The sequence below is a fragment of the Canis aureus genome, chromosome 4 (assembly GCF_053574225.1).
Source record: "Canis aureus isolate CA01 chromosome 4, VMU_Caureus_v.1.0, whole genome shotgun sequence".
Taxonomy (NCBI): Eukaryota; Metazoa; Chordata; class Mammalia; order Carnivora; family Canidae; genus Canis; species Canis aureus.
The window spans coordinates 42,609,251-42,635,472 of NC_135614.1; the positions used below are offsets into that span (position 1 = coordinate 42,609,251).

At 41.3% G+C, this 26,222-nt stretch overlaps 1 long non-coding RNA gene across 1 annotated transcript; it reads left to right on the forward strand.

Moving 5' to 3' along the window:
• The first annotated feature begins 3,902 nt into the window (after positions 1-3,902).
• LOC144311865 (uncharacterized) lies at positions 3,903-16,276 on the forward strand. Its single transcript, XR_013377364.1, has 3 exons — positions 3,903-4,235; positions 11,027-11,101; positions 15,594-16,276. It is a non-coding gene; the product is annotated as an uncharacterized LOC144311865 (long non-coding RNA).
• Positions 16,277-26,222: the final 9,946 nt, after the last annotated feature.

Consider the following 26,222-nt stretch of genomic DNA (forward strand, 5'->3'; position numbering starts at 1 on the left):
CAATCACTGTTTGAGAGTACCAATGGCTCCTCTTCCATGTCAGCAGTTGCCACTGTCAGTTCTTTTTTAACTGTAGCTTTACTGAGGTATAGTTGATATCAATAAACTTACATGTTTCAAGAGTATACAAACTAGATGGCATGCCTTGGAATTCAGAAACAGCTCATGTCCAACTGAGGGGAACTAAGTCCTTTCAGAGGAGGTGGCATTTGACCTGACTCCTGAAGCATGAATAGAGGGGAACCATGTTCTGGCAAGGAAAAGAAAATGAGCAAATAAATGAAGGGAGCACAGGGCTTGTAGGGGATCAGCAAGTTCTTCTTTTGCCCAAGGTTACAGTACACAAAATGATCCTTTCATTGGATAATGGCATTTAGAAATCAAGAGATGGGCAGCCCCGGTGGTGCAGCAGTTTATTGCCACCTGCAGCCCAGGGCGTGATCCTGGAGACCCAGGATCAAGTCCCAGGTCGGGCTCCCTGCATGGACCCTGCTTCTCCCTCTGCCTGTGTCTCTGCCTCTTTCTGTCTCTCATGAATAAATAAATAAATAAAATATTAAAAAAAAGAAATCAAGAGATACGTGCTAGATGTATTTATTGGTAGTAGAAAATCATCTGTAAGTGTGTGTATATGTATGTGCATGTATTGTGTATATGTACACACACACACACACACACACACACCATTAGCTCATATCTCTATTTCTAAACCTACACCATAGGTTTCATTCAGCCTTACCCTTTATTTTAACTGCTTTCTATGACAGTGAGAAACCTGGCTCTCACTATCCACAGTAACACTGTCCTTCAGGTGGCTGAGGGAGTTTCATGTTTTCTTTAGACATCATTGAGCACCAAAGCTCTTGTAGGACAACTTTGATGATTTACGAATTGAGCCATTTTGCCAACACTGATATGGCTCTTGCGTCCACCACTCCATTCACATTCATTTTTGTTACAAATATTCCAAGGTGGGGGGTTCTTCTGAGTATTTAAGGTATTTAAGGCTGTATATTCAGTTTCATAATCATAAATTGTCCCAGCCCATGGTGGCTTCCATCTTGCATCACTACTGCTCTTCACAACATTCTTTTTAATTTAAATATTTTATGTATATCAAAACAGACTTTAGTATAATTATACTTCAGCTTAAGTTAATTAAAAATTCTTAAAAAAAAAAAAAAAAAAACAAAAGGGATCCCTGGGTGGCGCAGCGGTTTGGCGCCTGCCTTTGGCCCAGGGCGCGATCCTGGAGATCCGGGATCGAATCCCACATCGGGCTCCCTGCATGGAGCCTGCTTCTCCCTCTGCCTGTGTCTCTGCCTCTCTCTCTCTCTCTCTCTGTGACTATCATAAATAAATAAAATCTTAAAAAAATAAAAATAAAAATAAAAATTATTTAAGATTGCCTCTTGGTCAAAAGAAATGATCAAGGAGTGCCTGGCTGGTTCAGTCTAGAGCATGCGCCTCTTGATCTTGGGTTCGTGAATTTGAGCCCCACATTAGGTATGGAGCCTACTTAAAAATAATAATAATAATAAAATAAATGATCAAACGTGGCAATTCTTTCAACTGAAACAATATAAACAAAGAAGTAGATTTTGAAAATATTTATGAGTTTGCTTCCATTAGAGCCAAGGGTATATATTTTCCTTTTGCCTAAGCTCCACATGGCTCACAGGGCATTGTTGAACAGATACATGCATAGTTTCTTATTTTCCCCTTCTTCATTACACTAAAGGTAGCGTACTATTGGCACTCCTTACACTTTGCTTTTTTCCATCCTAGAAATCGTCCCGTGTCAGTTCATAGAAAGATGAAGAAATGCTGAGAGGAGTGACCTCTGAAAGGTCAACCAGAGGGTACAATGCCCAACCTAGGCATTGTGCCATATCAGGGGCTATTTGTGAAGAAGTCATGAAAGTATCCCATGAGACCCCAGGTCAGCATTTGGGCATCTGCTACAGGAGGACCGTGATGCTAGATTAAACCACTACGATCAAGTTAGACCCCGCTTTTCTTCCTCCTGTCCCCCCTTTCCATCCTGACTCTGAGGTACCCAGAAGCAGCAGGAAGCGTAGAGAAGTAATAGTGAACATAGTGAAAAATAGAAAAAAAAGACCACAGTTTCCTTCACTCCCACAGGTTTCAAGCCTACATGGGCCTCAGAAGATTTTATCTATACCAGAAATTGAAGCTCTGACTTAAATGCACCTGGATTTTTAGCACTTGAAAGGAGACTATTCTAATACCTAACAGTGACAAAAAAATCTAAGTGGTCTCCTCAGCATACCACACAGATGGAGAATGGAGAATTGACCAAGTAGATTTAAAGAGTAGTGGTTAGAAAGAATAAAGCTATTTCCTGCTGTTCTCCTACCAAGTCCTGCCCACTAAATGTGCCACATTCACAAGAGAACCCAACTCAAACTAGCCAGGGAAAAAAGATATAAAGCAGCATTCAGCATTCAGCAGCATGATAATGCCTTATACCACTGCATAAGTGGTTTGAGTGCATGCAGTGACCGATTATCAAGGTCACTATGACTTAAATTCTCTCTGCTTCACCCTCATCAGCTCTGTTCATGGTTTGAATTCCCTCATAAGACCAATGCAGACAAACTTTCTGTTAATATCTGGGGCTGAGGGTTGAGAGGATAGAGACATTTTTCATCAAACTGTCAAAGAAAAGTCTAGGGATTTTCTCTAATTTAATTCTTAGGTCACAGGGTTCTCCTCACCCCCAAATATGGCCTGTGAAATACTATGTGATGATTGGCTCAGGCCTAGGTTACCTGTTCATCTAGTCCCTGTGTGAGTGGAAATGGAAGGAGAATTACAGTGAAGGGTTTAGGCCCCTCAGAACCCATCCTGGAATTGAGGAAGGGGTCAGTCTTATCCAAGGCACATGGCTAGAAAATTCAGGATCCTCTGGTTCATCAAGTGAATATTGAAGAGGCAACTTCAGGATATGTTTTGGTCCAGTAGATATGTTTGTTGTTGGTTGAGTCTATTAATTTACTTTAAATAGTAATAATAGAATAAGTATTTCTTATTCTCTTTATTATAGAGAATCCCTATTTCTTTCTTTAATGTAAATATTTTTCTGTCTTCCTCACTTGAGTCAAGACTTCCTTCTGTTTGTTGTTCACTATCTATGTAGTGTTGGTGGGTTCTTCACAGGCTGCATCTCTGAAAAGACCTTTATTTTTTTTTAAAGATTTATTTATTCATTCATGATAGACACAGAGAGAGAGAGAGAGGCAGAGACACAGGCAGAGGAAGAAGCAGGCTCCATGCCGGGAGCCCAATACAGGACTCGATCCCGGGACTGCAGCATTGCGCCCTGGGCCAAAGGCAGGCGCTAATCTGCTTAGCCACCCAGGGATCCCCTGAAAAGAGCTTTATTAACCTGAACGCTCACAAATTCTTTGAAATGGTTTTTACCTAAGTGTCTATACAATTCCATTTTCTGAGACTCATCCTATATATAACCTTGACCTAGATTTTTAATGTCCAGATTTTCTATGTGCCAATCACTATATTAAATACTTCCTGTAAATCATCTCATTTAATTCTCATTACAACTCTATGGGGCTGGAACCATTTTAATCTCTATCAGTTTGCAAGGGTTGCTGTGATGAAGTGCCACAGACTGGGTGGCTTTAAGAACATAAATTTAGGGCACCTGGGTGGCTCAGTGGTTGAGCATCTGCCTTTGGCTCAGGTTGTGATCCTGGGGTCGTGGGATCGAATCCTGCATCAGGTTCCCCGTGGGGAGCCTGCTCTTCCCTCTGCCTATATATCTCTGCTTCTTTCTCTGTGTCTCTCATGAATAAACAAAATCTTTTTTAAAAACAACAGAAATTTACTGTCTTATGGTTGTGGAGGCAAGAAGTCTGAGATTGAGGTGTTGGCAGAGATGGTACCTGGCCTTTAGAAACATCTTGATCTAAAAAAAAAAAAGAAAAAAGAAATATCTTCATCTCTGCCTCCATCTTCATGTGTCATTTTCCCTATTGCATGTATATGTCCAAATATTCCCCCTCCCTTTTTTTAACATTTATGTTTGTTTTAGAGACAGAGAAGGAGCAGAAGTAGGGCAGAAGGAGGGAATCTTCAAGTAGGCTCCCTGCTGAGCACCGAGCCCAACACAGGACTCAATCCCATGACCCATGAGATCATGACCTGAACTGAAACCAAGAGTTGGACACTTAATTGACTGAACCACCCAGGTACCCCCAAATACCCCTTTTTAGTAAGGACTTCAGTTGTGTTGAATTAGGGACCCACCCTACTCCAGTATAACCTCATTTTAAATTAACTAACTTTATCTGCAACAACCCTATTTCCAAATAAGGTCGTATTCTGAAGTATTGGGGGCTAAGACTTCAACATACGAATTTTGGGAGAATAACTCAACTCATAGCAATTGCCATTTTGCAGACGTGAAAATGGGATTAAACAGGTTAAGTAACTTCCCCAGACCCATAGCTAGTGAAAGGGAAAGACAGACCTTTGCTTCTCCTAAGCCATGAGTTTACCTCTGCTATTGGGCTGCCATCAGATCATCATTACCCAGCAGACTATGCTTTTTACAAAGGGAGTGGGACCATTTATCTCATCACTTCTCTCCTATGTTAAACTATTAGAAATAAAGAAAAATAATTTTATATAAGTGCATAAGATGGGTTAAAGATAATTGATCTATCAGAACTTACTGCCTCTTCCCTACCATCCTCCAATATTTTCAGTCTACCTGCCCAAAGAAGATTTTGAAAAACTTTTCTTTGAATTAAGAGATGTACTTCCCTGTATTTCACTTTGGCATTATCTGAAGAGACTTAATATTTGTTGAACTATATTTAATTGAAAACAGATGCCATGCAAAGACTATGCAATATAAGATTGGAAAGAGGAAGGAGAGAAGGAAATAGTAATCCACTACATTAGGATTATACTAAAGCAGCTCATGCTATTTGAATTCTTTATCTGTTTTCTAAGTCTGATAATTTTTTCCTGTTATTTTTTCTGGCCTACCATACAACATTAGAAGAATCAATGATACCACCTTCTAATTAACCCCTCTTTTAGAATATTACCTCTTTAAAAAATTATTATTTTCTTTTGGAGAAGGTGGTATAAGTAGAATTAGTGACCAAAAAGAACAATAGTATACTTAGAAACTATATATCTTCACATTTTTTATTAGGAATTATTTAAATAGGTAATAAGGATTAGATCACTAAAGTTTAGGATCCACAAGAAATCAATATGTATAATAAAGGGAGAAATATTGCAGATCAGCATTTACAATTCTACTCCAACCTCCTAAGGTTGGGAGCAAGGCCCTGAGACAAGGCCCTGAGACAAAGATTCAAGTAAAGGTGATTGATTAGGAAGTCCTTCCAGGAAAAGTTGGCCAGGGTGTGGGCAAGTGGGTTGGGAAGGGAATGAAGCCAAGCCAGGGCATGATGCCTAGCCACAGAGGGGTAGTGTTAGCTCAGTTCCACAGGAGAGCTCTGGAAGGCTTCACTGTCCTGATTGGGGACAAGGGAGTTAGAGTATTTATACCTCTATGCCCTTCAGTGATTGGTTAAGGGCTGATATGTGTGTGTTGAGTGTGGGAGAGGGGAGTGAGAATTGTAAATTCCAAACACTTTTGGCCTGTGCCCAAAAGCACAGTGGTAGCAGCAATCGGGGCACCCCTTGGGCAAAAAGATAAAGGTGCTGACTGTTGTAAGAAAAGGCACATGGGAGCTGGGGTGCCCAAATATTATAAAGTAAACTGAGACTATGGGGAGAATATGGGTAATTTAAAAATATATATATAGATAGATATGGATAATTTGCACTACTCTTATTTGTTTCACATTATTTTTGTTTGTTTGTTTGTTTGTTTTTTGTTTCACATTAGATCCAAACCAGTGATTCTTTGGGAAGGTAGATCATCACAATTTCTAGCCAAAGAAGTAAGAGGAGAGATAGTGAATGAGCTACAGCCCCTGCTTCTATAATTGGTCCTGGGGCTATAGTTAATAGTTATCATCTCCTTCTACTACCCACCTGTTCCAGATTCCCCCTCACTTCAGCTAGTGCTTTCATTAGTCTGAATTGATTGCCTTTTGGGGCATTCTAGACCTTTACCCCAAGTGGCTTGAGCCTCTGCTTACTGTGTGCTTGTCAGGCCATGGTTCCTGAATTGTCCATTCACAGTTAAAACCAGGCATGGCAGCCTCAAGAGATGCCCAACAGATTCCCTCAGTTACAGACGTGTTTCTCCCTTTCCCTGTTATGTCAAAGCAACTGTACATCCCAATAGAAGGAAAAAGTTCAATTACACCTGACAATATAACTTTTTTCTTTGTCTGCTGATCTTCTGTCATGAGAAAGTCAAAGTGACCAAGTAGCAGAGTTTCAAGTTCAGTAGAACATTTATTGTCCCCTGATGGACAATAAATAAAAAGTCTTTGCACCTACTGTATCCCTCTCATCACAGGCCAGGACTTCTAGATGCACCTAACCTAAAGTTGCAGAGATGAAAAGGATAAAGTCCCTAAGAAGGCCACTGGAAATGGTGGACAGATGGCTACTCTTAACTACCATTCCTTGGCTCATGGACCGATGTATTCTATCTAATGGGAAAATAGCTCCATATATTAGGATTTTATATATATCACATCTGAAGGTCAGTACCCCATCCCTACAGAGTTATCGTCAGACCTAGCTGCATCTTGTAAAGGCCATTCCAATGTCCAATTGGTCTAGAATATGTCCATCAATACTCCTCTAGTACCATAAAGTGGGTCTCTTGATCCAAGGTGATATTATGTGGGATCTTGTGTTAACAACTCAAAGACTTACTTGGCAGGATAAGTAGAAAGGGTCTAATATTACCAAATCACCACCATCATCAGCTGATAGGATGGATCTTGGAGAATGACAGTAGGTTATCATAAGTATAATCAGTGGTAACTTCTATTGCATTGCTGTTCCAAATATGGTTTCATTTCTGGAGTGAATGAACACATCCCCAGGACCTGCTGTTAAGCTGTTGGTCTGGAGAATGCTTTCGCCCCTTATACCTGTTAAGACCATGAGATATAGTTTGCTTTCAGCAGGCAGGGCTAGCAATATACTTCAACAATGTACCTCGGGGCTATATCAACTCTTAGGTTCTCTGTCATAATCTAGTCTGGAAGCACCTTGATTGCCTTTCTGTAGTACATTAAGCTGATTCATACATTGATGATATCATGCTGCTTAGAGCTGGTGTGCAGAAAGTAGCAACTACTCTAGGTATCTTGGTAAGACACTTGCATACCAGAGCATAGGAAACAAATCCCACAAAATTTCAGTGGTCTGCCACTTTGGTGAAATTCTAGGAGTCTAGTATTCTCGGACATCTCTAGATATCCCTTCAAACATGAAGAACAAATTTCTGTATCAATCTCCTTCTAACACCAAGAAAGAAGCACAGTGCTGAGTAAGCCTCTTTGGATGTGGCAGGCAACATAATAACATTTGGCCATGCTGTCCTAACATATTTACTCAATGACCCAGGCTCCCAGATTTTGGTAGGGCTCAGAATAAGGGAGAGCTCTACAGCAAGTCCAGGCTGTGATGCTGCTCCACCATCGGGCAACATGACCCAGAAGATCCAATGGTGCTTAAAGTATCTGTGGAACATAGGGATGCTATATGGAGACTTTGGCAAGCTCCCATAGATGACTCATGACTCAGACACTTAGGATTTAGAGGTGAGGTTCTTTCATCCTCTACAGATAACTGTTCTTTTGAGAATGGCTTGCTCTGGGGACACCTGGGTGGCTCAGCGTTTTAGTGCCTGCCTTCAGCCCAGGGCATGGTTCTGGAGTCCTGGGATAGAGTCCCGCATCGGGCTCCCTGCATGGAGCCTGCTTCTCCCTCTGCCTGTGTCTCTGCCTCTCTCTCTCTCTCTCTATGGGTCTCTCATGAATAAATAAATAAAATCTTTTTAAAAAAGAGAGAGAATGTCTTGCTCTGGGCAGTAGTGGCAACTAAATATTTGACTATAGGTCACCAAGTTACCAAGTGTTGTCTCACTCATCCAATCATAAAGTTTGACATGCACAGCAACACTTCATTTTCAGATGGAAGTGGTCTGTATGAGCTCAGGCTCAGGTAAATATTCAGAAGACACAGATGAATTTGATGAGCAAGGGACCCAGGTGCCTATGATCCTCTGCTCACATCATTGCTCTTTTCTCTCAGTCTGCACTATGGCAGATTATATTTCCAAAGAAGACCACAGTAATATGTCTTATTCTATGTACGTTTATAGAACCTTAACACTCCCCCTTCAAGAAGTGGAGTCTATGTACCCTCCCCTTGAACCTATGCCTTGACCAATAGAATTAAGGCAGAAGTAATGCTATATGACTCCCAAGGCTCTTGGAACACTCTGGCTTGGAACCTAGCCACCGTGAGCAAGGTGCCTACTTGGAGAGGAACAGAGGCCTAGCCTACAGTCCTGGCTACAACTCAGCCAACAATCAGCACCAAATGGCCAGCCATGTGATTGAGCCAAATTGAAAGTCCATCCTCGGGCAGCCCTGGTGGCGCAGTGGTTTAGCGCCGCCTACAGCCCAGGGCGTGATCCTGGAGACCCTGGATCGAGTCCCACATCGGGCTCTCTGTATGATGCCTGCTTCTCCCTCTGCCTGTGTATCTGCCTCTCTCTCTCTCTGACTCTATGAATAAATAAATAAAAATCTTAAAAAAAAAAAAGTCCATCCTCCAGACTAACCCATTCAAACATGGAATACAGATGAGCTAGCCATGCTGAAAGCTCAAATAGCAGATTCACAAGCAAAATAAATTATCATTGTCATTTAAGTCACTAAGTTTTGGAGTGCTTAATTACATACAATAGGTAACTGATACACTCAGGTATGGCTCTAAAGGACTATGAAGAAAGGACATCCTCTTAGCAGGCAGAACTCTAAAAAGTACACCAGGTCATTCATCCTGCCTAGAAAAAGAGGTGGCCAGGGGGACAGATCTACCAAGATTCTTGGGTATTTGTCTGGCTGATTGTTTGGCTGGATGGTCAGGAACTTGAAAGGAGCAGGATTAGAAAATCAGCGCCAAGGAGGTCTGAGGAATAGGTATATAGGCAGAGCTTTCCGAATGGGCACAGGATATGAAGATATTTGTATTTTATGTGAATGCCTACCAAAGAACAACCTCAGCAAGAAGAATCTCAGTCATCATATGGGCAAGATGACCTGTTCTGCCAACATCAGTCAGCCTCTTTCTCCCATGACCCCATCCCTGCTCAAAGCTTATGGAGAAAAAATGGCCAAAGTGGCAGAAATGGAGGTTATACATGGTCATGGAAACATGGACTTTTACAGCCCCACCTGCCAATGGCAAATATCAACAATGAGCTTCCAGTGTGGCCCCATTCCCCCAAGGGATCAGCCAGTCATAAGATGTTAGATTATTTTTATTAGATCATTTCCATATTAGAAGGGATAGCATGTTGTTCTCACTGGAGGAGACGCCTAACTTTGTATATAGACTCGACTATCCTGTCTACAATGCTTCTGTCAAAACCAACTTCCATGGACTTAACAGACTTTTTCACTGTCATAGTGTTCCATAATGCATTCTTTTGATAAAGGAACTTTTTGGCAAACAAAGTGACATGGTGGATCAATGCCAGTGGAACTCTCTGTTTCCATGTTTGTCATCATCTGGCCTCATTGAATGGTGGGATGGCCTTATGAAGACTCAGTTACATTCTCAGCTAAATGGTAACTTGTTGGGCTGGAGTAATGTTCTCCATTATGCAGTATTTGCACTAAACCAAAGGCTAATATATAGCCAGGATTTGTGGAAGTCAAGGAGTGAAAACAAGAATGGTTAATCATGAGAAGAACCACTTCCATTTCCACCCCTAGTGATCCCTATCAATTTTCTTGCTTCCCCTTCCCTTAATATTGCTGGTTTAGAGGTATTAGTTCCCTAGGAAAGAAGCCTTCCACCAGAGGTTATAGCAATGATTTCATTAAACTGGAAATTGAGACTGCTACTTGACCATCATGGACTCCTAAGGCAAAAAGTAGGAGTTTTTATACTGACTAGGTAAGTGATTTTAACTATCAAAGGGAAATTGGGTCTCTAGTACATAGTGTGAGTGAGGAGGACTACGTGTGGAATGCAGTCATTTCCCTGGGATGCATCTTAGTTTTGTGTCCTACTGATAAAACTAAACGAAAAACTACCACAACTCAATAATTCAGTATTTAAATGACAGAGTATCAAAGGTGGAGCATGACTCAGCTAGAGGAAGTAATCCTTTGCAAAAAAGATGGGTCTTTATATACTGTTTTTGAGAGGCAGTTAGCATTCTTTTTATTGTATGAGGGATACTTGCAACATGTTAGCCAGAAGCATGATTTTGCTGTTGTCTTTATTTGGAAGATAAATATAGATAATAGAGGTAGGGTGAACTATGGTGGTTTTGTAGGATGCCAGCCTGGCTAAACTGGAACTATGACACCTGGAATTCCTTTCCCTTAACTCTTAGTTTAAGGTTGATCACAAGAAAAGTATGCCTGAAATTTGGAAGGTAAGGGCAAAATCATAGGCATCAAGGGCTTAAAGATCAGTATAGGAGGGCCCCAGGTGCTACTGCAATGCATTTACCTTGTCCCTCATCTGCTGGCTCCTCTTCATTTTCCTCTGCGTCCTGGGCCAGGTGCATGGCAAGGGCACCAGCTTCCTCTGCAGGCTATCCATGGCATGAAGGTTAGAGGCTCTGAAAAACAGATGTGGGTTCCATCATGTCTTCCTGTGTTCCAGTGTGTCCTCATTCTCTCCTGCTTCACAGTTTTTATTTCCCACTTCTAGCCCTGTTGACCTATAGCAACTTTAGCCCAACATGATACACAAAGATTTTCATAGACTTCTTCATTGGCTGTCCTTTGTGGTCCTTGGCTAATGACTTCTCTCTATTCCTCTAACTGTTCTCTTCTAGATTTTTGCTGCCGCAACTGACTCTAACCTGAACCTGATGCTGACCCTCCAAATTTCTGTAAAAAACAAGACAAAGGTACAAACTAGAATCACTTATGCTAAGCCCCACATCACCAAACCAAGAATTAATTTAGTTACAGTTACAGCTCTCCCAGAAATAGAATGTTTATAAGCCAGTCAATTGGGGCACCTCGGTGGCTCAGTGGTTGAGTGTCTGCCTTTAGTTCAGGACATGATCCCAGGGTCCTGGGATGAGTACCATGTCAGGCTCCCCTCGGAGAGCCTGCTCCTCCCTCTGTCTATGTCTCTACTTCTCTCTCTGTGTCTCTCATGAATAAATATTTTTTTAAAAAAAACAGTCAATTAGGAATCTCCTAATCAGTACTAGTTAGACAATCTGCCCAATAGACCCCTGCTATCCCCTAAAGCAAAGTAACTTTGCAAAAACCAACCCCCTTTTTTGCTTAATATAACTTCCTTGCTCCTGCTCCCTTTACCTATGAGTCTTTCATTTTGAATAGCTCCTATCTGCTAGGTTGGATGCTGCCCAATTTTAATAGATTTTTGCTTAAATAAACTTAAAATTTTTTTCATATGCCTCAATTTATTTTTAATACTTTATTAATTTTGTTAAGTAACTCTGTGCCCAATGTGGGGCTTGAATTTATGGCCCCAAGATCAAGAGTCCCATACTCTGTTGGCTGAGTTAGCCAGATGCCCCTATTTTTTTAAATACTTTAAATACACTTAAATTTAAAAAAAATATTTTTGAAATTCAGATTTTACTGGATGTCCTATATTTTTATTTGCTAAATCTGGTAGTGTTAATTGAGGAATAACAGACAGTGATGTTTGTTATTATATATAGAATTTTATATATATACTTGGTCTTTCATTCTGCCAAAAAAAAGAAAAAAGAGAGATAGCCTGGGGTACAGATCTACAGTGATTTATAATTAGTGGCTAACTGGTAGAGTTAAACAAATCATCAGTTTTGATCCTTAATGAAATACTAGATTCAGTTCATGATCTCAAGGAACATCCCTATAATTAGGAGAAATGCTGAGAATCTTTATGGTGGAGGGACCAGGGCCACACCACCTGAACCCACTGATCAATCTTAGATTCTCTGAAAGAGGGGTAACAGGCAATGTGATGCAATAGAAAGTGCACAATGGTGCTCATGAACTCCTATTGTCGATAAAATTCAGTCTCATGAGGTCTTTAGAACAGCTACCAGTTTTCAGAAAATATAGGTATAGTAGAACAAGTTAGATGATATCAAGAATAAGCAGTCAACCAACTACATAATGTGAAACATTCTACACTTAAAAAAAAAAATCTTGGTTTCTCCAATAAATCAAAGCACAAAAAAGAAAGGTGGGGCCTGTGTCGAATAAAAGAAACTCATGAGACCACACAACTATGTTTGGATTCAAAATCAAACAAACCAGTTGCAAAACATCTGTGAATATTGACCAGTATTAGATATCTCATGAGTATTGAAAAAAATGAGATTGATCCACAATCACAAGTTTTATACATAATTCTATTTTGTTTTCCTTCCTCTCTCTTACTACATTACATAGAGCAAGTTCAAATATTTAATACAGAGTTTATTGCTTAGCTCTTAGGTTACAGGGTATCAATATATGGTTATACTGGAAGAGGAATGAACATCACTTAGAGATGGATGCACTGAAGTTTGGGTTTCTTTTTGGGGATAAGCTCATTTTTGTTTGTATGAGATATGAGTTCATTAAGAAAGTTTGTTGGTTCTGGCTATTATTTTTGCTTGGAAGATTTATTGGCAGAAGATTTTATACAAATGCTGTATTGCTGTATTGACAGAAGATTTTTTACAAATGCTGTATTGCCAAATGGTGGATTGTAGTAGATATTACAGATTGGCTCATTCAGCTCCATTCAACCATTTTGTGTCATAGCTTGCTGCCTGCTAAAAAATGGAAAGCAAAAATACTGCATTTCCCAGGCTTTCTTACAGCTGGAGTTTTTAAGATGACCTACCTTCAATCTAGCAGTGTGCCCACATGAAATGTGGACAGTAAGAATCAGTATTATAAGACACAAACCATAATTCTTCTGCTTCTGCTAGCAAGAAAGATCATAGAGACATTTGGACTTTCCATGGCATTTGTAGGAAAAGACCCAGGGTCTAATTCCAGTTTTTTTGGGGTGGAGAGGGATCCATTTTAATAGTGTTAAATCATGAGAAAGTCACTATGAACCCAGCGCTTGCAGTTGTTGTGACAACTTTCTTATTCCCAACTTTCCAAAGATGGCAGAGGTGCCTACCTTGGTGAGCCAATTCCACACTGTGGTTCTAGAGTTCATTCCTGGGAGCTCAATCAACTCTTCCAAATCTTGTAATTTTATAATAACTAGTAATAAATCTTGGCTTCTAGCTAGAGTAGATTATGTTATCTGCAATGGCACCTTGACCCATACAATTGGTAATACCTTGAGGGTTCAAGGAAACAGGCCCTTTCACATCCCACTGATTAGAATGAAAGTTGATACAATCAAGTTTTTTGTGCCTTTAAAACTCGTATCCTTTGATCCTATTATTTACTTTTAGAGATATATCCTAAGGAAATAATCAAAGATGCACTCAAAGCTTTGCAGCACATACAATGACAATATTTGGCAGTTGTTAAAAATAAGGTTTTAAACCATAGTGAATGACAGGGAAAAATATTCATGATGTCATGCAAAATGAAAAAGGCAGTTTATATATATACGTATTTCAGCATTACAGGTGAAATGACACAATGCTTTGAATTTGTTTGAAGATACTTAATAATAAAAAAAAAAGAAGCCAGTAAAGGGAGAGAGATGAAATATAATTGACAAAACGTTGATAATTATTGAAGCCAGGTGTTGAGCAGATGGAGAGTCATTATAGTTTTCTCTCCTATTTTTATGTATGTTTAAGAATTTCCATCCTATAAACTTTAAAAGTTTAAAAAGAGGGCAGCCCGGGTGGCTCAGCAGTTTAGCGCTGCCTTCAGCCCAGGGCCTGATCCTGGAGACCTAGGATCGAGTCCCATGTCAGGCTCCCTGCATAGAGCCTGCTTCTCCCTCTGCCTGTGTCTCTGCCCCCTTCTCTCTCTCTGTGTGTCTCTCATGAATAAATAAATAAAGTATTTTTAAAAAATAAAAATAAATAAAAATTTAAAAAGAAAACAAAACAGAAAATAAATTGCATGCTTAGTATGTGCTCACTTTTATAGTGATATTGATACGCACATGTATACATAAAGAAGAGATTAAAAGATCAGTGGTTTTAGAGATTAGGCAAGAGAAAGAGATGAATAGAATAGATGGATCACAGAGGATTTCCAGGGCTATTTTTATATATCAAACTATTCTGTATGATACTATCATGGTAGATACACGACATCATACATTTGTCAAACCCACAGACTTGTAAAACACCAAGACCTTAATATAAACTATGAACTGTGGTTGACAATGATGTCTCAACGTAGACTCACTGGTTGTAAGAAATGCATCACTCTGGTAGAGGATGTTGATAATGGGGGGAGGCCTGGATATGGAGGGGGTGGGGAGTATACGGGAAATCTCCTACTTCATTTTGTTATGTATCTTCTGCTTCATTTTGTTATGAACCTAAAACTGCTCTAAAAATTAACTCTATTTTAAAAAATACATCCAATGATTAACAGAAGTTATCTCTGGGTGATAGGATTAGCCTGATGTTTATTTTTTGGATTGTCGATGTGTTATCAAAATGCATATAGGAGCACCTGGCTGGCTCAGTGGTTGAGTGTCTGCCTTTGGCTCAGGGCATGATCCCGAGGTCCTGGGATCAAGTCCTGCATTAGACTCCCCGCAGAGAGCCTGCTTCTCCTTCTGCCTATGTCTCTGCCTCTCTGTGCATGTCTCTCATGAATAAATAAATAAAATCTTTTTAAAAATGCATATTATGAATTTATATATTAATGAGTTCTGTTTAAATTAAATTAGCCAAGATAATTTAGAAGATACCTTGATTGGCAAGTATGCCATATTTTGATTGGCAGGTTCAGTTGGTAAACACTAGTGGTCCAAGGGGCCACATAGGTCTCTCAGAACAAGGAAAAAATTACCCTTAGCAAGTGAGAGTAGAAAGATCCCACACAGGAGAGCACAGGTGAGCTACACGAAGATGTGAAATATATCATGAGATGGCTTGTAAGCAGACTGTTGGGCTTGGCGGCAATCCAGTTCCACTCTAAGAAACTATAACCAGCATACAATTTCAGAGAACAAAGAAGGAATGTATTTATCCCTTAGAAACCTAAAACCAGTCCCTTATTCCCTACCTGGCCTGATGGAGGCTGTGTGAATCAAAAGGGATCCTATCATACCTAGATAAGAGGTGGACAGGAAAATGTAAATTGGTGTTGCCCTCTCTCCACGTAGGTCTGCCTACCTGGAAAGTATATGGTGACTTATTCTGGCTTTCATAGATGCCTTTCTGTTTCCCTGAAATTCTGCATCCTGTATCTGCTTCCTTGTTCATTCCATGGATATTTCTGAAGGGCCTGCCACATGCCAGGAGAGGGAAAGAGAGAAATCACAGACAACTCCTAGATTTAGGGGTTCAGTGAATGGTGATCCATGAACAGAAGTGAGAAGACCTGGAGGTAAGGCATGTTTGGGCCTGGAGTGGTAAAATAAGTCTGGCTTGGAGGTGCAAAATATGAAATGTCCTTCAGGGGTGGAGGCAGCTGGATGGAGGAGCCTCGTAGGTTGGGGGAGAGGATGGAGATGGAACGAGATTTCCTGGGAGATCTGTCAGGATTCTTGGTTTCCTAAGCCTGCTGAGATCTGGGTTCCCAGTCAGTATTCAAGTTCTGAACCCTAATGACTGAGGACCTGCCCTGCCCTGTCTCCTAGCTGAGCTCAGCTCTTTGGGTTGTTGGGAGAATGCTAAACTTATAGAGTACAGCAGAGGGCGCTGTGAAACTAAACTGCTCCTAAGGCCCGGCGAAGGTTTATGATGTACTGGGCCAATTTTAGCTTTTAGTATATTAAAATATTAAAATAATTAAGAAGGAGTCTATATCATATCTTGGCTAGTAACTTAAATCGGACTCCGTATAATATTTTACCTTGAAATAGCACTAAATTTGTCCTGAAATACAAATAATGCAATTCACAAAAATTAAATGGATGATTTAAGCGATATAGTTTATGACTTATAAGGTTTCTTTAAATTGACAATGAGTAGATAAGAGCTATTATTTCAGGAAGGGTATATCATGTCTAATTATATGCAGAGTAAAATTCTGATTAAGTATTCTTTGAGCAAGAGTTAAGAATAGATAAATATGGACACTAATTGCACTAAATATGTTCATCGACAAGAGATATTAGCAACTTTTCCCTCCTCCCCCAGTCAGGTGTGAAGTAGTTCTGATGATTCGTATTTCTTGTGGGCTTAAGTGAAATTAAACCAAAGGAAAACAAAGGAAAAAAGTAGTAAACGTATGCAATTCAAAATTTAAAAATAAATATTTCTTCATTCACTTCGCAGCTTTCTGTAGGATTAAATGAGATAGTCTACTAGTCTTTGTAAAACACTGCACACAGCCTGGCACAAAGCAAGCAGTCAATAAACACTAGTTCTTTTCTTCTTTTGTTCCCTTTATTGAATTCTCTTCTCAATTTGCTTCGTGTAAAAATATTGTGTTTCCCACATAGATTAGTAACATTAAATATCATTCTCTGTTATTGATTTGGGATGTTAGGAATGCAAAAGATAAAACGGGTGGAGGCTCGTGGCAGTTAGAAAGTAAACTTACGATTGAGAAATCACTCTGTGGGTTTCTTGTTGGTGTTTGCTTTTGATAATGTGCAATTATAGAAATTTACAAAGATCCTTTTAAGTGGGCAATGTTCTGCTTTCAGAGCCAGTTTGCTCAGGCATAGATCTACTCAGAGACTGACTGTCGCCTCACTATTGAATTAGAGCCATACTTTTGACAAGTATGGCAGCCACATCATCATTTTAATCACCCAATAATCCACTGTGTCTCTTTATGCTAATAAATAAAACATCCTTCGTTAAATATTTCCTAGTAAGCAATAGCCGACCTATAATCTCCACCCCTATATGTTACAAAGTAAAATGATATAATAGTAATAAAATCAAATCAAATCATGTCTAGGAGTTTTATAGACAACTAATAGCTGCGATTGCAAAGTGCACATCAGATACCAATTGAAGGGTACTTTTCTCTTTAATATAATGTACTATGCATATTTCACTAACTGTCTCATGATATCAAATGAATTTAACAAGATGATTATGTAGGTCAAATTACTTAGTAAGTTCTTTTAAGAATGGCTTTTAGACCTATTATGACTTTTAATGGTGCAATTTGTTAAATGATTGGAATTTCTAGAATCCTGCCTGCAAGTGCCTGTCAGAGATACTTGCTCTGCCCTGGTGATCTATTTTTAAAACCTACTTCTCGCTTGTGGCAATTGAAACAAAAACGACCACCGAAGAGCTACTTCTCAAAGCTCATTCCTCATTTTCAATTATTTAAACTACTTCTTTATCACCAGATTGTAATTTGAATATTCTCCTTTCAAATAGCCTTCTGACCAAATTTCTTTCAACTTGATATGAAGATGTCCCAAGAGTTTTTTTCCCCCAAAATATTAAATGTGGCCTGCTTTATTTATCTTAAGAATCATATACAAATTAGATATTACCAAAGTTTAAACTTTTAAAAATGGTGGATAGTTCTGTAATTGTACATCTGTGATGGTAAATTTAAGGGAACAACTAATGAAATATGACTGAAATATTAAGCCTTGGGACATGGAGATCTTTGTCTATGTTCTCTTTCAGTATTTTGTAGGTAGTTCAGTTCAGTTTAAGAAAGCCCACTATTTGAGATGCCTGGGTAGCTCAGGTGGTTAAGCATCCAACTCTTGGTTTCAGCTTCGGTCATGATCTCAGGGTCATGGGATTGAGCGCCATGCCGTGCTGTGTAGGGTTCCCCACTCAGTGGGGAGTCTGCTTGAAATTCTCTCCCTCTACTGCTCCCTCCCCACCCTCTCTCCCTCTCCCTCTCCCCCCTCCTCCCACTCATGTAAGCTCTCTATCTAAAATAAATAAATCTTCAAGCTAAGTTTTTTTTTAAAAATGCACATTGAAAATCACATATATTTCATATGTTTAAAACTATTTTACAAAGTATTTGAAAATATCTCAATGTAACAATTAGTCTCAGAAGTAAACATCCTTTAAAAATGAATCTTCTGTCTTTGGTTTCTACGCACTTCACATTGGAAATTCCTCTAAAACTCCAAATAGCCTTAAAATCTTAGTGCTTCCTAGTAATTCTGATCAATAACAGAAAGCTTCACATCCCCAAGTTGGACATTCTTCTTACCGTAGAGCAGAGTGTGTTCTGGAGCAGAAGGTCCAGATCCAGCTGGACGCTAGTGATTCTGTTCTTTCTCCACCCCTGGACTCACAAGGTGACCCTGGATGAGAATCCCTCGGCCCCTAGGAGCCCATGGTCACAGCTTGGAAATGAGGCTAACAACCCTTGATTCCTACTCCTTGGAGTAGTTGGAAGGCTTAATGAGTTCATTGCACACATTTTCATTTTCTCTTTCATGCCTTCAGTGAGTCCTAGGTAGGGGGCAGAGTAAAAGCAGAATATGGAAGTCTGCTTGTATGTCTGGGTGAAAGTCACTATAGCACAGTGTTATTTAATTTTTCTACTTCTTTCAGTTCAATGGATGCAACATTCACAATCCTCTCTCAGCCCATCAACCACAAAAACTTAATTAGATATTATATCTCCTTGGTTTAAAATAGTATTTAATTTTACATAATGTGTTCAGCCAAAATATTAGGATTCCCTAAACAGAAATGTTCCCTCTATTTTTTTCCCTCGGGCTTTTATTTCAATTTTTTTTGTAGCTTTTAAAAAAATTATTCTCCTTAAAGTATGATTTCGGCAGTTTCCCTCTGTGAAACATCACTATCTCCCCCGCTACCACTACTTAATTGAAGATGTAATCCCCACTTAGTGACTGCAGCCTCCCAGATACCAAGTGTGGCAACGAGTAAATATTAACATTCCCGTTAAATGCGCACTGCCTCCTATTCCTTTCCCCCCACAAATTGTCTTCCTGCTCCTCCGAGTGTCATCTGAAGTGAGATTATATTAACTGTGCCTTATATGGGGCTTAGAGCACTGGAGTGGAAATTAATGGGCAAATATCCTGTTCGCTTACGGAGTAAATGAACACTCGATCTCTGGGCCATACCCAGGTGTTACAGAGAGGCACGGGTGAAGGGGGCACATCAACAGTGAAGAATGCCACACTATGGGCCAAAATAGCACCCTTTCCTTGCTTGATGGACAAAAAATAAAATAAAATTAAAGCAAATTTTAAAGTGAATAAAAAACCCTCAGAACACAATAGCTTAGGGCTGTATTGAATCCAGCCAAGACTAGCCTTTTCATGATCTCTCCAAAAATACATTGGCACTCTGTTTCGGTCCCTGGGAGTCTTGGTATTCGGTCAGGTCGATTTTCTGTTCCAGGACACCTCAGTTCCATCTGTGGGGTGAACACCGAGGCTGACGAGGCAGGACACCTAGGCTCCATGGGGGGTATCTGGCCTCCAGCCCAAATAACTCGAAACAGAGCCAACCAAATTCAGGTGGAAACTTTGTTGGTTCGGGAATGATCGGTTTTCCTTCCTCTCGGTAGACGTGGAGGACTCCCTAAAGAAGCGTTTGTTTCCCAGATGACAGCAGAGGGCGCTAGAGTCTATCACACGGTGGATATGGTTGCCCCCTCCTCACTCTCACCGCAAATGTGTGACACACGAAGGTCAGGAACATCTCCATTAAAAAAAAAAACAAAAAACCAAAAACCCAACCTGCTACCGTGTCAGTTATTCGGTTTGTGTAATATGGTCTGTGAGAGCGCCTTGCTGTGCGGACACCCTGCTTATACTCTGATCCACATGGAGGGGTCTCCAGCGCGCATGTCCCCTTCAGCATCCACACATTTGTGTGCATAGATGCACATGGATCATTTTTTTAATCAAAACTAGAAGGGAAAATTATTACATAACAACAACCTCAAGTCTACCGAGAGACCCTGTCCCGGTGATCCTAAGGGGCTCTGTGAACATCTGCTCAGCATCAATCCCCCATGAAGAAATTATTCTTATGCTCATTTGAAAGACAGGTAAACTAACGGTCCTACTGCTACAGATGACAAAAGCAGTCTCCATCAGCGAAATAATCAAGCTTGGGAGCGCAGTTAGCAAAGGCTCTCAGAGTCAGACAAGCGTTCATTTGTTATTCCAAATAGCATTTAAGGCTGACATTAGTCATGAAGGCCAAAAACCATGGTTAAAAGGCTTCTTTCCTAGAGCACCTGGGAAGCTTCCAGGCCATTAACTGTGCTTGGTGGCAGCCCAGTTTCTCCAGAAAGCATTTGTTACCGAGGAAGAGTAGGAAATGAGTCAGATCGCTTCCTGGCCCATCAAAATGCAGGAGACAGATCTAGGTGTGTCCCCAGCATGGGAATTTTACCCTTATCAGAGGGACCATCCCAGGCCTCCTATGGAGGCAGTCTGTCCTGGGGTTTCCTCTTATAAAAGGGTCTGGAAAAGATTCATTTTAGGATAAGGCTCTTTTCTGCTGTCTTCGTTTGTTGTTCCTTTGCTTTCCTTTGAGGGACTCAGAGTTTCAACATTTTGCAGACTTGGGTTTTTGACATACATAATCGTTTCTCTACAAGGCAACTCGGTGTCTTTCACGAGCACTGTTCTGTGCTACCGAGGAAAGTTCCTCTTGGTCAGGTCAGTGTTTCTCTCAGCCGCTCTCAGTTCTGCGGGCAAGCCAGACACCTGCCCTCACCCATGCTAGCACCTGGGGTGATGACCATGATCCAACCTTGGTCCTGGGTTTGTGACAGCCGCTGCCATCCTATCATTCTCTCACTGCACTCTTCCAGACACCCCCCACCTGGGGCATATGGGAGTCATTTTACACAGCTTCTGTGCCCTCTGGGGTGCAGGCCACTCTGGGAGAGAGTCTCAGGCCCATCTGTCTAACTATATGCCATTTCTGCCACGAATGTACTTTCTTTGTATGTCAAGTGGGAAGCAAGGCCCAGGCATCCCCTGGGACAGATTTTTCATAGCACTCTGAGTTTTCTGCTGTTCCCTTAACCATCAGCTGCCTTTTGCTCACTTTTCCTCCAGCCTAGACACTTCAGCCAGCTTTGTGGACTCATTATCTTCCTCTCAAATCCTCTGCTCAGGCCCACAGTCCCACAGAGTTTAGGCTTTGAAACTCAAAAGACTTTTCTCATTCTACTGTGATATCCCTTCCCTCAGGCAAAGATGCCACCTGGTCTTATTCTGCTCTGGACTGAATAAGGGAGGGGGCGGGGAGAACAGGGGTACAAGGAAATACAGGGAGGAAAAAAGATCAGTTGAAAACCCAAAATTCTATCTTTGTCCATATACAATAAAAGCAACCAAAATATAAATAGAGAATCAGGGTTAAAGAGCATGCCATAGAGGTAAAAAAAATCAAGTCTAAAGGAAAAAAGTGTGTAACCTACCATTCACATGGCTAACATATAATTGGGCTTAGAATTTGTCTTTGAGCTTCCTGGCAGCCAAAGGGGGAAAAGTAAAAAGGAGACACATTTTACACACTTGTTTTCAAAGCAGAGAAAATGTACAAACTCATCAAGAACAATAAAAAGGTTTTCTTTTCCTCTGGATTTCAAAAGACTTGTCACTTGGGACCTTACAGTGGCAGCCCCAGGGGAGAGAGGAGGAGGTTGACAGGGCAATCCAAAGACAAGCCTCAGGGGCAGCCGGGGTGGCTCAGTGGTTTAGCGCCCCCAGGGCATGGAGCCTGCTTCTGCCTCTGCCTGTGTCTGTGCCCCACTCTCTCTGTCTCTCATGAGTAAATAAATAAAATCAGAAAGAAAGAAAGAAAGAAAGAAAGAAAGAAAGAAAGAAAGAAAGAAAGAAAGAAAGAAAGAAAGAAAGAAAAAGAAAGAAAGAAAGAAAGAAAGAAAGAAAGAAAAAGAAAGAAAGAAAGAAAGAAAGAAAGAAAGAAAGAAAGAAAGAAAGAAAGAAAGAAAGAAAGAGAAAGAAACAAGCCTCAGACTTTTATGGAGTCCTGGTGGCCCCAGACCACAAGCTTGAAGTCAGAGCAGAAAGGCTGCTTGGCTGGCTCGACATCCTGTTAGCTAGCTTTCTTGCTGGCTCTGCCTCCCCCCCCCCCACCTTTTTTTGAGCATTTTTAAAGGAGCAAATGTTTGGAATTGATTTCAAAAATACAGGGAAAAAAGAAAAGAAAATCAGAACACTATTAAAACACCAAAAAAGAGTACAAGTAGTAAATAATTGGTTGTACTTCCCTGTCTCCCATACCCAGCTCCCCTCTCCACAGCAGTCTTGAAACTAGCTCTTCTTTCCTTCCAAAGTCAGTCTATGCATATGTTAAGAATATTTAGCCCTTCTCACCTTTTTTTTTAAATACTTATGTAAGTTAGCATGCACCTCATTCTGTAGTTGCTTTTTCACTCTACAATCTATCTAGAGACTGTTACATATCAATCCATTTTTTAAATGGTTGCATAGTATTCAATGATATTGTTATTCCCTGTGTTATTGAGTCCATTCCCTATTGGTATTTATTTAGATTATTTACAATCGATTGCTTTTTAAAATGGTGCTGCAATTGAATTACCTTATAGGTACTTCTTTGAAACATAGAAATGGAACTATTGGATAAAGACCTCCTCGCGGAATCATTCAATTAAAGGAATGGGCATTTTAAATTAGTAACAATATTGTCAAATTATGCTACAAAAAGGCTGGACAATTAACAGTCTGCCAGCAGTAGTATGAGAATGCCTGTTTCCCATACTCTTGCCAACATAGCATAGCATCATTTTTTGTCTCGGCCAATTGGATATTATTGTCTATCTTGACTGTTGGCACCTATTTAAAGAGGAAGAAAATTAGATGCGGGAATGCTCAACAGTCAGGAGCACCTAAATTATGCAGACAGGACCAGCTATACCATGTGGGGGTGAACCACACAATGAAAATATGGTTGAAAAATTAAGTATTCCAAGATGGCAACAGTAGGGCACTAAACCAAATGCAGGACTCTTCCAAGTGTGGGGCAGTTGCACCTGCTGCAAGCCCATGAAGCTGGCTCTGCCTATAGAGAAAAAGAGAACAACGGGATGCCAAGTAATCATTAAAAATGACAAGCCCGAGATGTCCATCAGGAGAGGAAAACGTATATGAAAAAGGAAACATCAAACTGCTCTTGCACACAGCCTGTAGCTTCATGGGCATGGTTATGCTTGTGTTGATAGACATCAGATCAGACATCTCAGGAAACAGAGCTTACACACTAATGATTCCTAGTTAAATCATGTGAGCTTGCTCTGGTTAGAGGTGGAAGTTTCAGAGGGTTATGTATAGGTAACCCCATGTTGCTGTGTGCAGGTTCCCCCAAAAGCAGACTGCCAGACAAAAATAGGGGTACATGTAACTATTTGGCAGTGTTCCCAGGAGACAATAGCAAGAGAGTGGGGAGACGAGACAGAAGGGGAAGTCAGCCAATGAAAGATTGTTTCATTGCCATAAGTTTCATTGCCGCACTAGTTTCCCCCTGTGGTAACTGGAGTTCAGTGTCACTGGGGACCTCTAGGAGATGGGGGAACATGCCTCTCAACCACTGGAGTACTAATCCATCAGCATCCTGCCCATGATTGGTTGAAGGCAATAAGCAATACCTCCGTGTTTGGAGGGCAACAGAGCACATGCTTCCAAGGCTAGGGAAAAAGCTCTTAGGTTGAGAGGCACAGGTGCGGACCCCAAGGAGAAGGATGACACAGCAAAGCTGTTGGTGACCCTGTGCCCACATCCAGTCCCGTTTCTACTCACCTCTCTGTGCCCACAACTGCAGTCACTTCAAAGAGCCACCAGAAGCACAAATAAGTTTGCACCGGTGTTAGTATTCACATAAGTAGAGGTCCAAAGGACAGAAGTGCAGTGTCATGGTCATTAGGGTGAGCATCCTCTTGCTTGGTTTCTCCTAAAGCTGAGCTTATGGCAAACATAGTCTGAGCTGCCTTAGGAATGCAAGACTCAGGAATTGCTTACTGCTGGCTGAGGATGGTGGGTGCCTGTGCTGGGGCAATGTGTGTGTGGAGGGGTGTGGGGCAGCTACACACAGGAGCAAGGAAGGAAGGAACAGCCTGGAGTCCTTGCCAGATTTCTTGTGCAATATTTTGCAAGTACTCCATAGATTACACACAGTTGGCAGGTACAGCTGTGAGGATTTTCCCTCTTTTGACAGTTTCTCTGTTGAGACAAAATGCTTGTAGTCTCCCACTAACTCAATGCTCCTATTTTGAGAGCTAGTCAACTGACCACTCCATGACTAATCCACCCTTAATAACAGCCTTTCCGTCCCCTCCACGGTACCTGCGGGCTCATTCAGGGGAAGTGTGTCATCCGCCGCAACTCCTGCAGTTCCCCAAAGGCCCACTTTTGGCAAAGGCAAGACATTCTTTGTCTTTTTCCTTAAAGGAAGAATTGGATGCTGAGATTCTATTTAAATAGTGATCTTTTTTGTTTGTTTTCACTGGAAAATCTTTCTAGGGACATTTGAGCGTTAAGCATTTTCTAAACGAATCAAATAAATAGATACACATCTTTAACGTGTGTCGGCAAGGTTGCTTTTGGAAAAGTCTTTTCACAGTTTGGATCAGCATCAGCACTGTTTGTTCTAGGAGCTGAAAACTTGGTACCATCCAAGAGTGGGCCTCCTTTGCAGAGTTATCTGCAGGCTGGTTCCCTGAAGGCCATCCGCTCTGAGTTGCCTGTCGCCTCTCTGGAGTCAGCTGGCGGTATCAAAGCCAAGACTGTATGAAGGAGGCCAGAGGGAGACAGACAGAAAGAACAGCGGGGGCAGGCGGGCAAATGCATCTGTGGTCTCGGGTATTTCTGCCAGAACCGACACGCTGCCGCCTTTTTTTTTTTTTTTTTTTTTTTTTACTTAAGAGTCTGTTTGGAAATGAGTGTGAGTGTATCCAGACTGCTGGCTTTCTCTTTCCTTGTTCAAAGTTCATGTTCGGGAGAGCTGGGTGATGAACCCCCCATGGACCCAGTCCACCCTCAGCTCTGGTAAGGGCTCTGTGTCAGGGTGCAGTGCCTGTGGGTGGGCTTCTCTGCAAGTGCATTTGCAGAATGGCCTATTCCACCTCCAGGAAATCATCAGCCCTGCTATTCATTCAGCAGCTAGGATGTGGGGGGTAGACAGCGGCAAAGTAGGTATTGTTATGCCCCAATCACTGGGAAGGGCGCTGTACTTCAGAGAGGTTAAGTAACTTTCCCCAGGTCACAGAACTAGCAGGTGGGATGCTGGGATTGGAACCTGCTCCAACTCATTCTTACCCCTGCCTCCCTGTCAGACTGTGACTGGAGTGCCTGCCACACCTCTCCTCTCTCTTCTCAGAGCTTTCTCACTTGGGAGGAGGTTTCTGGAGTCCGGTGCCATCCTACCTCACTCTTCTGGGAACCCCTCTTTCACAGCTTGAACCTTTAGTCCCGCTCTTAGGCTCAGCTGTAGACCCTCCTCCCTGGACCAGAGGGACTTCCCTAAAGCTCAACACCCCTCCCCATAGCATACACACCCTTGCATTGAGTCTTTCCATGCCTCAGCAGCTCACACAAATGGATGTCCCAGCTCCTAGAAAGGAATTCAACCCCCACGAATGGACCCTCACCCACTCAGCTGTCTGGCATCTTCTCCCCCTTTCACACACTGTCCTGCCTCTCTCCACTTCCTGGGGCTCAGATTTTTTTTTTTAAAGATTTTATTTATTTATGAGAGATACACAGAGAGAGGCAGAGACATAAGCATAAGGGGAAAGCAGGCTCCCCTCGGGGACTCCATCCCAGGACCCCACGATCACGATCTGAGCCGAAGGCAGATGCTCAACCACTGAGCCACCCAGGTGTCCCCTTGGGCTCAGCTTTTCCACAGGGTCAGCCCCACCTGCACCGTCGCAGACCAGTTCTCCTCCATTTCCTTCTGTGCCCATCCTTGTACCTAAACCTCCCTG